The sequence below is a fragment of the Odocoileus virginianus genome, chromosome 4, assembly GCF_023699985.2.
Source record: "Odocoileus virginianus isolate 20LAN1187 ecotype Illinois chromosome 4, Ovbor_1.2, whole genome shotgun sequence".
Classification (NCBI taxonomy): domain Eukaryota; kingdom Metazoa; phylum Chordata; class Mammalia; order Artiodactyla; family Cervidae; genus Odocoileus; species Odocoileus virginianus.
The window spans coordinates 2,162,275-2,178,253 of record NC_069677.1 but is presented as its reverse complement, the minus strand read 5'-3'; the positions used below and the strand labels follow the sequence as shown (position 1 = coordinate 2,178,253).

The 15,979-nt window shown below is 38.9% G+C and overlaps 1 protein-coding gene across 23 annotated transcripts in view; it reads left to right on the top strand.

The window, feature by feature from the left end:
* ZBTB20 (zinc finger and BTB domain containing 20) overlaps positions 1-15,979 on the top strand; it is a 1,026,540-nt gene that overhangs the window by 543,681 nt on the left and 466,880 nt on the right. For 2 of the 23 annotated variants that reach the window (XM_070465992.1, XM_070465993.1), the window contains exon 1: positions 5,254-5,431. The exons of the other annotated variants lie outside the window; for them this stretch is intronic. The gene's annotated coding sequence lies outside the window, so the exon portion shown is untranslated. Of the gene's footprint in view, positions 1-5,253; positions 5,432-15,979 lie in introns of those variants that run through there. 23 annotated transcript variants of the gene reach the window in all.

Here is a 15,979-nt window from a genome sequence, read left to right as displayed (position 1 = left end):
CAAATTTGCTGGCATATTGAGTGCAGCACTTTCATAGCATCATCTTTTAGGATTTTTTAACTCAACTGGAATTCCATCACCTCCACTAGCTTTGTTCATAGTGATGCTTCCTAAGGCCCACTTGACTTCACATTCCAGGATGTCTGGCTCTAGGTGAGTCATCACACTATCGTGATTATCTGGGTCGTGAAGATATTTTTTGTATAGTTCTTCTGTGTATTCTTGTCACCTCTTCTTAATATCTTCTGCTTCTGTTAGGTCCATACCATTTCTGTCCTTTATTGAGCGCATCTTATATAATTTACAGTTGTCTTATCATTACTCCCTATTACTCCAAACCCCTGTTACAGTTAGTAATTCTTTATCTTAAACTTCTCCTATTCAAATTACTGTGTGGTTTCTGTCTCCTGATAGACCACAACTGCTCCATGACTAAAAAAGATTGAAATAATCTGTATTGTTTGGGAGTAGGTAGCAGTAAATCATCTTTTTATGGAATGGATTAACATTAGTATGATGGGCCTTATCCCGGCCTCACTTATAGAGGAACAAAGAGTTTTGAGAATTTGATGCTATATTGAAAAGTGACTTAAGAATATGACGCTGTGTACTATTTTTAACTGTACATATGGTTTTAAGGATCTGATTTTATAATATTTTACTTGATCTCACTGAAAGTTTTATAAAATGTAAACTGTAAAAAAGCATTCAACAAAAGCCTGGATTCAAAAGTAATTTGTTGGCCTTGAAAAGATGTTGCAAAATAATAACACTATAATGTGAATATTTAGATTATTAATGCTAGGGAAATAATGATTCTCATGGTTTTTTGAGAATTCATAGCAACAGGGGTAGATGGGGCTTCCCTGGTGGCTCAGAGGGTAAAAATCTGCCTGCAGTACAGGCAATGCGAGTTCTATCCCTGGTTCGGGAAGGTCCCCTGGAGAAGGGAATGGCAACCACTCCAGTATTCTTGCCTGGAGAATTCCAGAGACAGAGGAGCCTGGAGGGCTACAGTCCATGGGATTGCAAAGAGCAGGACATGACTGAGCGACTAACACACACACACACACACACACTGTTATTATCCTTATTTTACACATAGAGAAATAGAGGTTCTGGAAGGTTAAAGAACTGACCTAACATGCTTTGTGTAGTACATCTCAGGGCCAGGTTTTGAGCTTAGGTCTGACTGTGAGGCCTGACTCTGAACCATTGCCCTCTGCTATCAGAACAGTAATATTGAAATAAATAGTGAGCTACCTGGGATACCACAGAAGACTTGCTTGTGTTGTTTTCATCAAAGATCCAGAAAGAGATACTCTAACATATCCTTAAAATGTATAGCACACTTTGAGATATTTCTGAGACAATCTATTACTCTTACCTAAAAATATATGGACAAGCTGGGTGAACACTGATGATCAAATCCCCAGACCCAAAGTGTTAACTGTGTATCAAAACCCCAGCAGCCTTGATTCAGAGCTGAATTGAAGGCAGATGAAATATTAACAGCAGTTCTAGCAGCACAAAATGAAATATGAGATCCTGTATCAGAAATTATTAGTAACCTGTTAAAAGAAATGCTGAAAAATGGCAGTTACCAAATTAAAACTGGGAAACAGAGCCCAAATGGGAAATTTTGAAAAGTTTGGAGGAAAATAAATGACAGATTGTCCTCTTGGCTCTTATTACTATGCCATCCTAAATCCTACTTGGCAATACATGGTGGAGGTGAAATAAGAGCTGCATCACTGCCAGTGCTGGTCCTCAAATTTGTAGTCCTAAGTGTCTGTGAGGGTGTCTGCGATTGATTGGAAAAGTAGTTAGAATTTGATAGCTTTATCTAAATTGAAGAGTCTGGAGACTCTTATTATGAAAGGCTTCCTCTCATTTGTGAATTGGCCCCTTTGCTCCACTTTTGGATGCCTGGCTTCCTCCATGCCGAGCTGCACTAAATGTTTCTACGTGGGAAAGCTATTCTCCTTAAATGCTTTCAAATTTAAAGCATCTATCTGGATATGTTCATGTTTATGACTCAAAATATCTAGCATTTAAAAAAAAGAGAGAGAGAAAGAGAAAGGTTACAAATACCAAATCCTGGGTAGTGAATGGAGGCAATATTTTTCCATCAGTAGCTGAGAGCAGAGAAATGACTAGAAGCAGAGTTGCTGAGCAGTTGGTGCCAGAGAGAAAAAGGAAATGAGCTATAGAACCATAGAATCTTCATGTTGGCAGAGACTGTGGAGTTCATGCAGTCCAACCCTATCATTTTTCAATGAAGACACTGAGACACGGGGAGTCCAGGGACTTGACTTGCCCTGGACACATAGCTGTTTACTGGCAGTCAGGCCAAAAACATTTCCCAACCCCAGTCTGGAACTCTGTAGTTCAGCGTGCTACTGCCATTCTCTACTGAAAATTAACACTAGCCCAGCCTGGAACATAGAAGAGTTCAGCATCTGTGAGAAGCAAGAAAACTGAGTTCTGAGATGGAAAAAGAGGGGAAATGAATGATTCTCTTTTACTGTGATTCTTTGGCCAACTTTTCTAAAGATATTTTATATCACTTTACTCTTCCATCCCTTTCTACAAAAAAAAAATAATAATTTGGTTGTAATTCCCCAGGGTTTATATTTACACATTCAGATTTGATTTACTTTGAGAATTCTCCCATGTACAATTTGTCTTGATTAGTTCGTGTGTGGCATTGCCATTGATTCCTGTTATTTACATGGGCCTGACTCTTTTTCCTAGCACTTAAATGTGCTCCAGAGTCCTTGTAGAAAGAATCTTCTCCCAGGGACACCCTAACTAAGGATCAGATGTAGATTTAAGATGCAAGAATTATATTCTATTAACCCTTGTATTCTGTTAACCTCCTAGAGAACTTAAGCCATATGTGGGCCTTATAATAAGGCTCATGAGTTAGGTGAAATAATTTTATTTGAAAGCACAGGATACTTTGAAATAAACCAGTAACAAAGGAGAGACAATAAAAATGTTTCCGTAGGATACCCTGTGAGATAGCAGTATGGGTCTTTCAGAGAAGTTGAATATGTTTCAGAATAGAGCACCCGGAAATGAGAGAGTCAGACAGTATGATGAAAACTACAGATGGAGTGCTTTGTATGGGAAGTGATTATATACAAGAAGAGGGCTCAGGAGCAGGTAGGCGTGGAGTTGGAAAGGAGTGGGTAACTGAAATAAGAGAAGATAATGCTTGACCAGGTCTAGTAAAATATTCCCTGCCACAACCACTGTTCCATGAAGAGACTGAGCCAAGAGGCCTGAATAAGCTAACCTGAAGTTCAGCGTCACCATTATTGTGGGAGGCAGCAGGCAGAGCACACCCGGATTTGTGTTACACAGTAATCACTGCTGGGTGTCATCATTCATCAGCCAGATGGTCAGGCCCACAATTAATCAATTAGGCTGGGATGATCAACTGGACTAAGTTTTCCCCTTTGGTAAAAAAAAACCCTCATCGTGCAGTCAAGGCCAATAGCACTTTTATGCTGTTGCTTCTGGAGATGCTTCTAAAAATCCCTCTTTTCTTTTTCAGGTTTCTAGTTACTTAGTGTTATTAAGTTCCAAGCTGCTTGGACAATATAGATACCCCAAATCAAGATTTTAACAGAATAGGTTTTTAACATCTTCTGTGTTCATACATAATGTTTCAAATCTCCAGATAGAAACAAGCTTTTTGAAGCAGCATTCTCTGAGGAATTTACTCGATTTAAGGTCTTCCTATTGGATCCTCTGAATCCATTGCAACAACACTAGAAATGATTCTTTCACTGCATACTTATAAAGATGACAGGTTAATAAGATACAAACAATTAACATTTCATTGAGTATCCAGCCTGTGATAAATACTACCATGATAAGGATCAGCAAACATTGATTCCATCTTTATAATAATTCAAGGTGATAATATTCCATTTCAAAGAAAAGAAAACTGAGGCTAGAAAGTTCATTTCCTTAAGGTTAAGCATTTATCAAAGATGTGGTGAGATGATTTAGTGGTCTCTGGAATGAAAACTAAAAAATTATTCTACATTTTTTTACACATCTTACACAACTGTTCGTCTTTAGACGATAACAGGAATATATAGTGGGTCTTTATTGGCTTTGTCTAAAGCTCTGTAAAGAAATCTTTTACAAGTGTTTCCCAGCCCTGTTGATGGTGTTCTCTTTTTCCTGCAATTCTTGCTATACCCCATCTGACTTTTCAAGTTACTTTCTCCCTTGCTTGGGGGCCATCATCACTATTTGCTGACCATTCTGTCCCTACCTCAGTTTCCTTTTCTAGAAATGCTTCCTCTAAGTTTGTTTCCTGCACTGTCTTTTCTTTATCCATTGACTCATTCAGGCTATTAGCCTCTTCCAAAAAAATGTCTGTTAATTGATTTATTTTTCATGTTGAACCTGTTTTTTTCCTCTGGCTGTTTTATTTTCCTTCTCCTCTTGCTGTATAACAGCACTACTGCACAGGAAGAAGCGTTGGAAAGTCCTATTGACAAGAAGTGTCACTTGCTGATGGAGGTCCATGCTGACCCCATGGAATAGAAATATAGACACAATCTAAATACAAAATATTCCCTTTGTATTTCAACACTGAACTTACTTCTCTCCTTTCTCTTAGCTCTTCTCTACTGCCACCCAAGCATAATTTGAGTGCTTCTCTTTAACCATTTTGTGACCAGATTTTGTGAGGCTGTCATTGACCCAAATGCACATCTTTGAGATATTAGGCTTTTACTTATAATCACATTATTTTACGGAACATGACGCTTCCTGTTGTGATTTTACTGTAGTGCTTTTCTTTTATTTGTTTGTTTTGCTACTTACCAAATAGGGGGAGCAATACCAAAATACCACAGGATAGTGTATAGGTAACCACTTTTTCTTAAATCAAGTTTAGGAGCACATGGAAAAAAAGGTATTACAGAGATCTTCATGAGCATCTTTTCTCCTCCAGGGCTCTACTGATGCCCTCTTTTTCTGTCTGCGGCACTCTAATTTGCTCTTGCTGTGTTTGGTAGGCAGCTGTTCTAAGTTTTCCCTTGCTGCTCCTTTTTGTACAGTCCTTCAATCTTCACCCCAGAGCTGATGAGTCTCTTTCATTTTGACCTGCAGTATCTCTGTGAATTGCAGAGCTGAGCCCTTCCATCTAAACTGCCTTTCTGCTTCATTTTGCTCCTGACCTAACACCACCCCCCCCCCACCCCTGCTATTCCAGGCCTGGCCTCTCATGACCAGAGACTGCTGACTCATCCTGGCCTGTGCCAAGCTGTGCAGTCGCTTAGCGATGTGGACAGGAGTCGAAGGACTAGAATGAGATCACTGAACTCATTTCACTTGTTGCTTACGGTACAGTCCAGCATGAGCTGGAAATGTAGGAACCTCAGCCTCCCGAGCAGAAAGAGTAAGTAGATTAAACACACTGCATCACCAAGCCCTCAACAAGCAATAGTAGGGTGGTGGGCGGGGGCTGGCTTTTTCATGGCCGTGTCTAGAGCATTCCGGTTCATCAGGAATGTTCCTTTGTCCTCTCTTCTTCCTCTCCTCCACAATTGCACCCTCCCCCGCTTCCCCGAACTTCCCTTCTGAAAATGTCCGGATGGCACAGCAGTCATCTGGGCAGAAATGAAATTTTGCTAATAAGCAGCCTCCACAAGAAATTCTAGAACAGTGACACTGTTGAAACTGCTTATGTGTCTACTGGGAACTGACATGAACTTCCCAACAGAATTCAAGGAGATGAAAAAAAAAATCTCTTTTTGTTCTCCTTTTCTTTCTGATTCTCTTTTCCTTTCTGTTTTGAGGGAGGTAGTTTCAGGAGAAATGGCTGCATTCTGGTGTGGTGTAAAGTTTTCCGTCGGGAGACAATAATGTACATTCCTCTGGCAGGACGGGATGGGTTTTTTTTTTTTTTGTTTCTCTTGCTGTTGTTTATTTATAAGACATTTCCTCTCAGTTAGTGGAAGTTAGATCGTAAGAGGCTCCAGTGATTTTCCTTCCACCTCCCCTCCCTAATTTCTGTGCTTCAGCACTCTGGAACACCGTGAACTCGACGAACTAATCAAAGCAGGGAGCTTAGCAGCCAGGCCTGGACAGCCTCGGGAGTCTGTGCTGATTCTCAGGCGACACTCCTTGGATCAGGAACCACAGTCCTGGTGAGTGGTGAGGTTCCAGAATTTGATGTGTCAAGGATTCTATTCTTGGTGTCTCTGAGGCAGTCAGAAAATAACGAGTGTTTTTTAAAAGGAAAAAAAATGGAATTTTTTTTTAAAAGCTACCAAACAATCCAACAGCCTGATGGAGATTTTACTATGTACAGCTGAGAGCACTCTAAGGACAATGGCTGAGCCTTGAGTCTGTGCTCAGGGGGAGCCTGCAGTCTTAGGTTTCATGCTGCCACCGATGGATGTCAGCCTTGACATGCCTAGCAAACATGCTGGTGGGAGGAGAAAGATAGGTGAGTGAGTACGGCTGGGAGGTAGGATGGGGTTATAGGAGGGGGAAGTGAAAGTGGAATTCAGGATCCGTTTGGAGTTTTTCTCTACCAGCTTTTCGTGCATCTCTCCTCTGCACATTTACATTATGCTCAGAATACGTAACATACCCAGTTAAGCAAGGAGTAAAAGTGGCTGTGTGGAACAAGATTATTGTTTAATACTGTTCTTCTGAAGATCACTTTGCTAAGAACTGGCTGTTTTTAAACGTTTGGGAAACTTCCCCCACCCAACCTTTGGAAAATATTATTTGTCATACCCTTGTCTTTATTCTTCTGCATTCATGGTATTGAACAGAAGAATGCAAGGGGAATCCTTTCTTGGTTCCAGGGAAATTTTTGATCGTGACACAGGAAAACTAGAGACTGTCCTCACAATATTAAACCCAAATATAGTATTGTCCTCAATATAAGAGCCTCTGATTGAGTGTGCTCTAAAGTTGTCGAACGAATGAGATGGGGATGGTAGCATGAATGTAATATGAGACTAGCAGAGGAGTCCACAGACCAGCTTCTGGTGCCAACACTTGCCTTCCATGTCCTTGTTAATAATTCACACTCTCCCTGGAAGTGGAGTTTCAGTTGGAACGTGTATTTATCTTTTACCATCAGGTCCCTACTTAGTTGCTTTTTCAGAGGTATTTGATCTCACTGTGTTTTCTTGTTTTCTTTCCAATTTGAAGAATCCAGTGTGTTCCAAAATATTAAGAGTGGAAAAAATAAAAACCAAAAAAACATGGTGGCCATAAAAGCATTTGACTGTGTGGCAGCATCTGAAGTGAATTGCTCTTTGGAGGCAGGGAGGAGTCTTTGATGTCCCCAATATGGTTCTCATAGGCTAAAACTTCCAAGAACCACAGCCAGCCTAAGGGGCACTCACTCGATGTTCTTAAATATTTGGAAAGAGATGCTATTTTATTGTTTTAGTTTTCCTTGCTATTAACACACTGCCAGTAGATTCTTCCTCAAAGTTGGAAATACTTTAGCATTAGTTGATTTTACATTTAACCAGATGTGTATTGTGTGTGCCTGTTGTGTGGACTCCTGTCCAAGCTGGTGCAATCACCCAGCATATCACATCAATACTTACTTTTGGAATTTTGTTTGTTGCTCTGGGTAATTCAGATTCTTAACCATAGAACTCATGCATGCTCAGTCATGTCCAACTCTTGCAACCCCGTGGACCATAGCCTACCAAGCTCCTCTGTCCATTGGCTTTTTCAGGCAAGAATACTGGAGTGGGTTGCCATTTCCTCCTCCAGGGGGGATCTTCGCAACCCAAGTATTGAACCTGTGTCTTCTGCAGCTCTCCTGCATTGGCAGGAGGATCCCTTACCACCTCATGCTTATATATTCCCAGGTTCCCTACAGACACTGACCCCTGCTACAACCTCATCAGGCTCTGTCAGTGACCTCTAGAACAGAGTCAGCTTACTTTCATGGTTCCTATACTTTGTGAAGCACATCAAATTCCTGAGCTGTCATTGTGATAGGAAGCAGTCCCAGAGTTTTATTAGGACCAGTATGCTCAAAGTTTGATGGTATTTAATGAAAAACTCACTTATTTCAGTTAGGCCATGTTAGTTATACTACATGTATGTGGGATATTTCTTGGGGATTTTCCATTAGTTCTCTGTTTTTCTGAAGAAAGAAGCTTAAAGGAAAAATAGTGTTAAAATTTTTTAAAGTGTGATATATAAATGATATATACTGAGCTCACGCTCAGTAGCTAAGTTTGTGTCCAACTCTTTGCGACTCCGTGGACTGTAGTCTGCCAGTTCCTCTGTCCACGGGATTCTCCAGACATGAATCCTGGAGTGGATTGCCATTTCCTCCTGCAGGCAACATACCTATATTCAACTATTAAAAATATAACCAAATCCTAGCTAGGTTCACTTGCCTCTGAACTCAATCAGACGTTTTACAAATTAACCATAAGTTAAATGTAGTTGATGTTCTATCACACTGACAACATGGAAATTTTACACAAATATTTATGAACAGTATCTGCAAAAGATAAGATTTGGTTATCTGATAAGATTGGTAATTATCCTTCATCAAACATACATGTTAAATTATGAGCCTAAATTCTATTTATGTACAACTTCAAAATATTAATTGCTATATGTATAAAGTAGTTTAAAATTAAGTAGAAAGAAATTAAGTTGCTTTTAATTATCTGAAAATTCATAATATATTCAATGATTCACTTTATTTTGTAAGAATGAATTTATATCCAAATGACCCAGTTTATTCTAGTTTCTCAGCAATTTAGTTGTACATTAAATACTTTGATGCTGTATTTACATATCAACATCAGCAACTATAATTTCCAAGATACCTTTTCAAAAAACCCAGCCAAGACATATCCTTGTGAAGTCACACTTTTTTCTTTGAAGCTTTCTGTAAAAACCTAGATTAAAAGTGAACTTTCCCTTCTGACATTAATTGCATTTTAAAAATCTGTAGCTTTCATTTGACACATCATACACTTGTGTATTGTATTGAAAAGACTTGTATTGAAGTTTTTTATAGGTGTGAAACTAGAAGTGGTTAGAGGGCAGGTGCTACATTTTATGTTTATTTATCTCCCTTCCAACCAGTGTTTAATTGCCTCAGTCTGAGTGGAGGATCAATGAATAGGTGATAAATGAATGAATGAATGGATGGATGGATGATATCTATACGGCAGTGTATTGACATTGAGTACATATTGCTTATCATAAGGAAGAAATATGTCCAGAAAACAAATCAATAAATTCTTCTATATCTGAATCCCTTAAACTGCCATATTAGATCTTCCAACTAGCTGACAGCATCATTCGCCAGGATAGCTTTTTTAATCTCCACAATCCAAGTGATTCCTGATGGATGTGAAGTCTTGAGCATGCAGTAGTTCCATTCATTTCCTGGGACTCATGAGGGTGCCAAATACCTAGGTTGGTCTGCTCCTGCAGCCTGAAAGTACCAAACTCACCTGTAAAGTATCATATTGGCCAAAATCTTCTCCAGTTTGTCAGTATTTGCTTATAGTCAGTCAGTGGTTCTTCCTCTCCTCAAACTCAACATCTGAGGAGCTCAGGTTGACATCAGATGTGGAAAGGTATGAGGACTAGCTATGCATGAACTAGACAGGAGAGGGTTGGGGCAGACAACACAGTAAAGAAAGGGTCAAGAGGACAGACTAACCAATCATTTCCACTATCTTAACAAGTACTAATTAAATGCCTTGTCTTAGGCAAATAATAACTGAAAATAGCCAAGTACAATTGTTTCTCATGAATGCGTAAAGAAATTGGTGGGGTCTCTAGGTGCTTCTTCAGTCAGTAAGCTGGAGCATACTAAGGTACATTTGATGCTCTGGACACATCGGAGGAGAGGGAACCATTCCAGCACCCTAAATAGTACTCTGCTGACATGAATAACATCCAGAGACTAACTTCATATACAACAAACTGACCCTAATAAACAATAATTAAAAGAATCCAAAATATCTTGTGAAATTTAATTATATCTGTCATCAATGGCCAATCAACTTAGCAATCACTAAGCTACATCTAATTCTGTCTCCTACATTGAATCCTTTTCTAGAGCTTCTAATATATATAAATGAAATGTACTGGTTTTATTTCCTTCTCTTTTTATTTTTCCTATTTATCCTCTAGTAAACTGAATTCCTAGATGTAAGCAGCCAGAGGGAGAAAGAGAAATGATTCACATAATGGATAATTAACCCTTGAACAATGGAAAGTTAACTCTCCATAGACATGCCAAAAACTGAAATGTTTTGTTGTTGAATATGTTCTCCTTTGGGTGTTAACACATAGAGGACATCTCCATTAGCTCAAACTTGGCACCAAACAACCTGTTCATTTTCAACCTACAAATGCCACATTCACCTTCCAGTTCATTCTGGCAGGATTTGTAGCATGATGCCCTCTTGGGTAGTCATGTACAAACAACTCTGAGGGGCAAAATTGTATGAGTGCCTAATCCACTTTTGAAAATGAAAGAAAAGGATCTGTTTTTATGAAAAGCACCTAATAAGGAAAGACACAGATTGTAATAAAAAGTGTTAGCACCTTGCATCTCCTGTTAATTGCCTTCTTAGTCAAAAGGAACCAAAATAGTGTAATAAATGTTAGACATACATCATGAACAGAGTGCAAAAAAAATGTCTCTTCCTTTTAACAGTGAATTGAAAAAGAGTAGCAAAGCTTCAGCTACCCACATTGCCTTAGCTTAGGCTCCTAACCTTATTCATCTACTTCATTCATCTAATGAGGATAATAGTACCCATTTGACTTATTTACCAGTATTGTTATGAGGATCAGATTACAAAGGCTGTCTCTTCATTACATTCATTAAACATAGATTTAACATTCATTCATTCACTCTTTTACTTATTGATGCAAGAAACAGTTTTTTTTTAATTTTTTATTTTTTTAAGAAACACTTTTGAAACATATTCTGTGTCAGGTGTTGTTCTAGCAGTTAAAGATTGATTCAGTTATTAATAAGTATTTATTAAGGAGCACATACTCTGAACCTAGGGCTTTTCCAAGGGCTGGGGATACTACAGTAGACATAAACAACAGAAGTCTCTATTCTCAAAATACTTGAATTTTAGGCAAAGGAGAAAGATGGCGAACAGGTACATATGTAAAATATAAAGTATATTAGATACTGGTAAGTGCTATGGAGAAAAGTGAAATAAGAGAGAGAGACTAAGAGAGTATGGTTGTGTTAGGGCTAAGGTTGCAATTTTAAAATAATGGAAACAGAATACCTCCCTAAGGGGACAACATTTGAGAAAGGTGAAGAACCAAGTTTTGTCGATATCTAGGCAAAGGCATTCTGATCCGCAACTACCAAGTGCAAAGGCCCTGGACAGGACTGTGTCAGGCAAGTTTGAGTGGTAACAAGGCAGTCTTTGTAGCAGGATGAGAGTGGGCATGCAGCAGGGTGGTAGATGTGACAGGAGAGGCAGTGTGAGCCTGAGCACATAGGCCTTTATATGCTGTTGTGAAAGTTCTGGTCTTGTCATTGACAATACAAAGATGAAAAGACATGACCTCAAGTTGTTCACTGGTAGAGAGACAGATAGGGAAACAAGTTGGGATAGTGCCATACGCTAAGAATCATAACTGAAGGATGCTCAAGGAAGCTTGAAGGCACAAAATAGCAAAAGTTTACCTGAATGTACTTTGCAGTAGAGTTAGGAAAAGCTTCATGAAAGAACTAATAAATCCCTTCTAGGCCTTGAAGGATTTTCCTAGATGGTCAGAGGGAGGAAGGACATTCAGTAAGAGGACCAGCAGGGGCAAAGACACTTCAGTAGGAAATAGCATAGCAGAGTTGGGGACCAGTATCACTAACGTTTAGTAGAGGAGTGTGGAGAAATGATGCTATAGATGTAGGCAGGGAACAATCCTGTTGGGTCTTTATTGCCATGCAAAGACTTTTAACTTCATCCTAGGGTATGTGGGGAGCCATTTAAAAGTTTTAAGTAGAGAAGGTTAATGATCAAATTGTGTTATAGAAGATCACCCAGGCAGCAGGGTAGAGGATGGATTGGAGGAATGGGAGAAGAAAGACAGAAAAATAAGTTAGGAGGCAACTAAAATTGTTAAGACAGAATACAATGAAGCTCTGAACTAGGACAATAACTATGGAAATTAGAAAGGAAGAGACACGTTCGAGAGATAAGAGGCAGAATGGACACACCTTAATAACCTTTGAGCTGGGCATCAAGAGAAAGGAATTTTGGATTACTCCCAAGTTTCTGCCTTCTACAACTAAGCAAGATAGCTATGAGGAGGAATGGATCTTGTAGGCTGGAGGAAGGGGATAAATTTGTCTTTGAATGTGTTCATTTTGAGATGTTGGGGAAACATCCAAACTGATGCCTGGTAGGCTGTTGGATTTAGTCAGGAAAGTGGGAGATAGGTCAGGAATAGACATAAGTTTGGCAGTCATCTGAAGCGTCAGCCTCAGCATCATAGTTAAAATTAAAAAATGGACCTTTCTCAAGGAAAATGTATTGGTAGAGAGCAAAAGAGCACAAACCCCTGGAGTAAACCACATTTATGGAACAGAGAAAGGAAGAAGAGACTTAAAGAAAATTATTATGAGCAACTATTATGCTCCAGGTGCTGTGCTAGATGTTGAAGAAACCAGGATGACTAGCACCCAGTTCCTTCCCTGGAAGTACCCAGTTTGTAAAAATATGAGATTACTATCACTATCAACAATGGACAGTGCTAACAGAAGAAATGTACAAACATAACAGAGAAAATAGTATAGGATATTTAAGTAGCATTAAGGGAGATGATAAAGGTAGAATCCTGGAAAGTCTGCTGCATGCATTTTGCAATACAGTTCATTTCTGATTTCTCTAATACTTGTATGTGTATGTTCCAGTGTTAGCATGGGTTCAAGCTATTGGCAAAACAAGCCAGGTGTAAATTATGGTAGAATTGAAATTGATAGTGCTTTGAAGCACTGGAGTGCCCAGTTCACATCAGGGCATGTGTATGCGTTCACTGAAACATGGCTATCAAGTGCACCCCGAGTCATTAGATGTGTTATCCACTGAATAACAGCCTAATGATATTTTAGCAGAGCAGCCTTATGATAAATTCCGCCTTAGTGAAACTCCATGTACAGAGCAATTTCTCCTGGCCGTGTATATTGCATGGCAAAGAAAGGATATCCTGCTGCGTATCAGAAGGCTGTAATTTCATTTAGGGGTTCTATTGACATCGTAAACTGTGAGAGCAGAGCTCAAGTGGCTATTTAAGTCATAGGAACTTCAAGCTAAAATTACTGCCTAGTCCTAATCGCCACCTCCAAGGGACTCCTGCCTATACATATGTGTTTTATGTTTCTATCTTTGTGTCTATAAATACTCTATCACTCCAGAGGCTAAGGTGATAAGCTGTCCTAAAATATGACAGGTATCTGTCACCTTTGCAACTGGTGTGAGCTAAGGGCTAAAAGCAGTTGTATTATTCATTGAAAGTCAAATGTTAAAAAGGGCCAGAAACTCCCCAACAAGTTCAGAATACAGGTGTTTCGGTTTTCCTACTTGAAGACATTTTCTATTCTGTTTAAGGTCAGTCTTCCAGCATGTTGAGGCTAGAAAAGTAGGGCCCTTTAGACCTACCTGTACATCCGGGATTACAGCTTGTAAGTATTTGCCCCATTCTTTCCTCTCTTTGCCTTGACCCATGCTTGTGAAAATACTAGTACTGGAGAGTTAGAGTAGTACCCAGTAAGGTACAGATGATACAATGTCCCACATCTAAATGATTCCCTAGACGTTTAAGGAGTCCATTTTGTCCTGAGATATAGTCGAGCTGAAAATTGGAAGCCAAAATAATTGACTTGAATGTTTATATACTAAAGAAATTTAAATAAAATTGCAAATTGTCATCATGTTTATTAGATGATGCTTTGGGATTGATCAAGGAGACCAACAAGGGAAGATTCAAAGTTATGTATGTTTCTCTACGGTTTTTAATGAAAATGTTTGTGCCCCCATGTTAACTATCAACTCTGTCCAGAGATGCCACTACAAAATTAGACACTGGAATTTGAACTTATCAGTCATGATGGCTAACATTTTATTTGGTCACTCTCTTTCCTGGACTTGGGAGTCATCCATCTACATACTGCCTTAAAGACAAATTCCCAAAGGGTTATCATGATTCAGAAAACCACAATAGTTAAAGAATTTACAACTCCTCATAAGGCAAATGTGTTTTTCAGTCATCTTATAAACCCTTATATCACCCTGAAAAGGAATGGAGGATGGGGAGGTAGATAGTGGGACCCACAGTTAGTGGCAGAGACTAAAGTTTTACTTTCCATATTAGCCTGACTATTGTTCTACTGCTTCACCACAATATTTCTTTGTTGGCTACATAGTATAATTAAAAATTAAAGTCTATAAGAGCTGAATCTCTCTCATCTGTTACCACAATATTTTCATTATATTCCTGAACAACATAATATGTCATTGTCACATTTCTGAGAAGTGCTACTGTTCTTAGTAAGTGTATCCTCAAATCATCTATGTCTATGGGAATAAAAAAGGAGAGATTATGTAGACATAGATAAGCTGCATCATGAGGAAGCACAACTCTCCTATTGTTCTGGATTTAGGCAGCATAGCAAAGTGATTAAGAGGGCAGACTCTCTGGGTCTGGGTCACTCTCTGGTCTCTGGGTCACTAGCTGTGTGATCCTAGGAATGCTATTTCATTCTTGTGCCTTAGTTTCTTTAGTACCTTTAGTACATAAAATGGAGATGAGGATGATACCTTCATCCTAAAATTATTATGCAAAGTAAATGATCTCATAAATGTAAAATATTTATATGCTTTACTGGTATATACAGTAAGTACTCAATAAACATTAGCTGCTATTATAATTATCATTATCATCCCACTCTTCATCACTTATTCCTATGCTATAGAGTCTCAGTTAATACATGTCAGGGAAATACCTACACATGTATGTGCATGCACAAATACACACAGGCAAACACACTTGCACACACCCCGTCCAATTAACAATGCTTGTTTACCTCAACCTTGGGCTTAAGCTTTACCTATATGTTAACTTCAATGTTTTCCTAAGCAGAGAACATATAAGAACCCCATCCTTTGGATGAGGTGGGTTTGACACTAAGTTCAGCCTTCACACTGATTTCACATACTTGATGCAGTTTTATTGTATCAGTGGCTGGGCCTCACTCATATTAATCACTCTAGTTCTCATCTCATCACTAAGTCCTTCCTAAATCAGAAAGTCTGCTAGCATGATCTAGTCTCAATCTATCGATGGGTTCAAGGTTTTAGTTTCAGCTCCATAAATAAATGTGTGATGAAAAAGTGAAGGAATGAATGTTCTTTTATTTTCACTCTCTTCACTTAGGTCCTAGTCCTGGCTACCTATTATTCTAAATGTTAAGCTCATTGTCCACTGAGGCCACTACATTCACTAACCCTAGTTACTATTCTGTCTTCCAGTCAAGACTCTGCTAGCTATTTTTCTCCTTTTGCCCAATTTAAAACTCAATATTGATATCCAGTCACTACAGTAGGCTTACCCTCCTATCTGACTCATTTTTCCTTTGTGGATCCACAGACAGTATCCTCAGAACTGTTTTCATTATGCCTCTGCCTGTACCTTCTTCCCTTTTGAAATTTGAACTTTAATCTTACAAGATGTATTATACACTTGTATTTTAATCTGATACTCTTGGTTCTAACCTTGATTTTGCTCTTCATGTCATATATTCACATATCCTTTTCTATATTGATTATATTTTGAGAAAAACATGCTTACTTCAATCGTAATTGAAACCTAATATCCAGCCCTATCTGTAAGAAACAGCATTCATCCACCTTGGCAGACCATGTGTTGAACCATTCGTTATGCCACCACAATG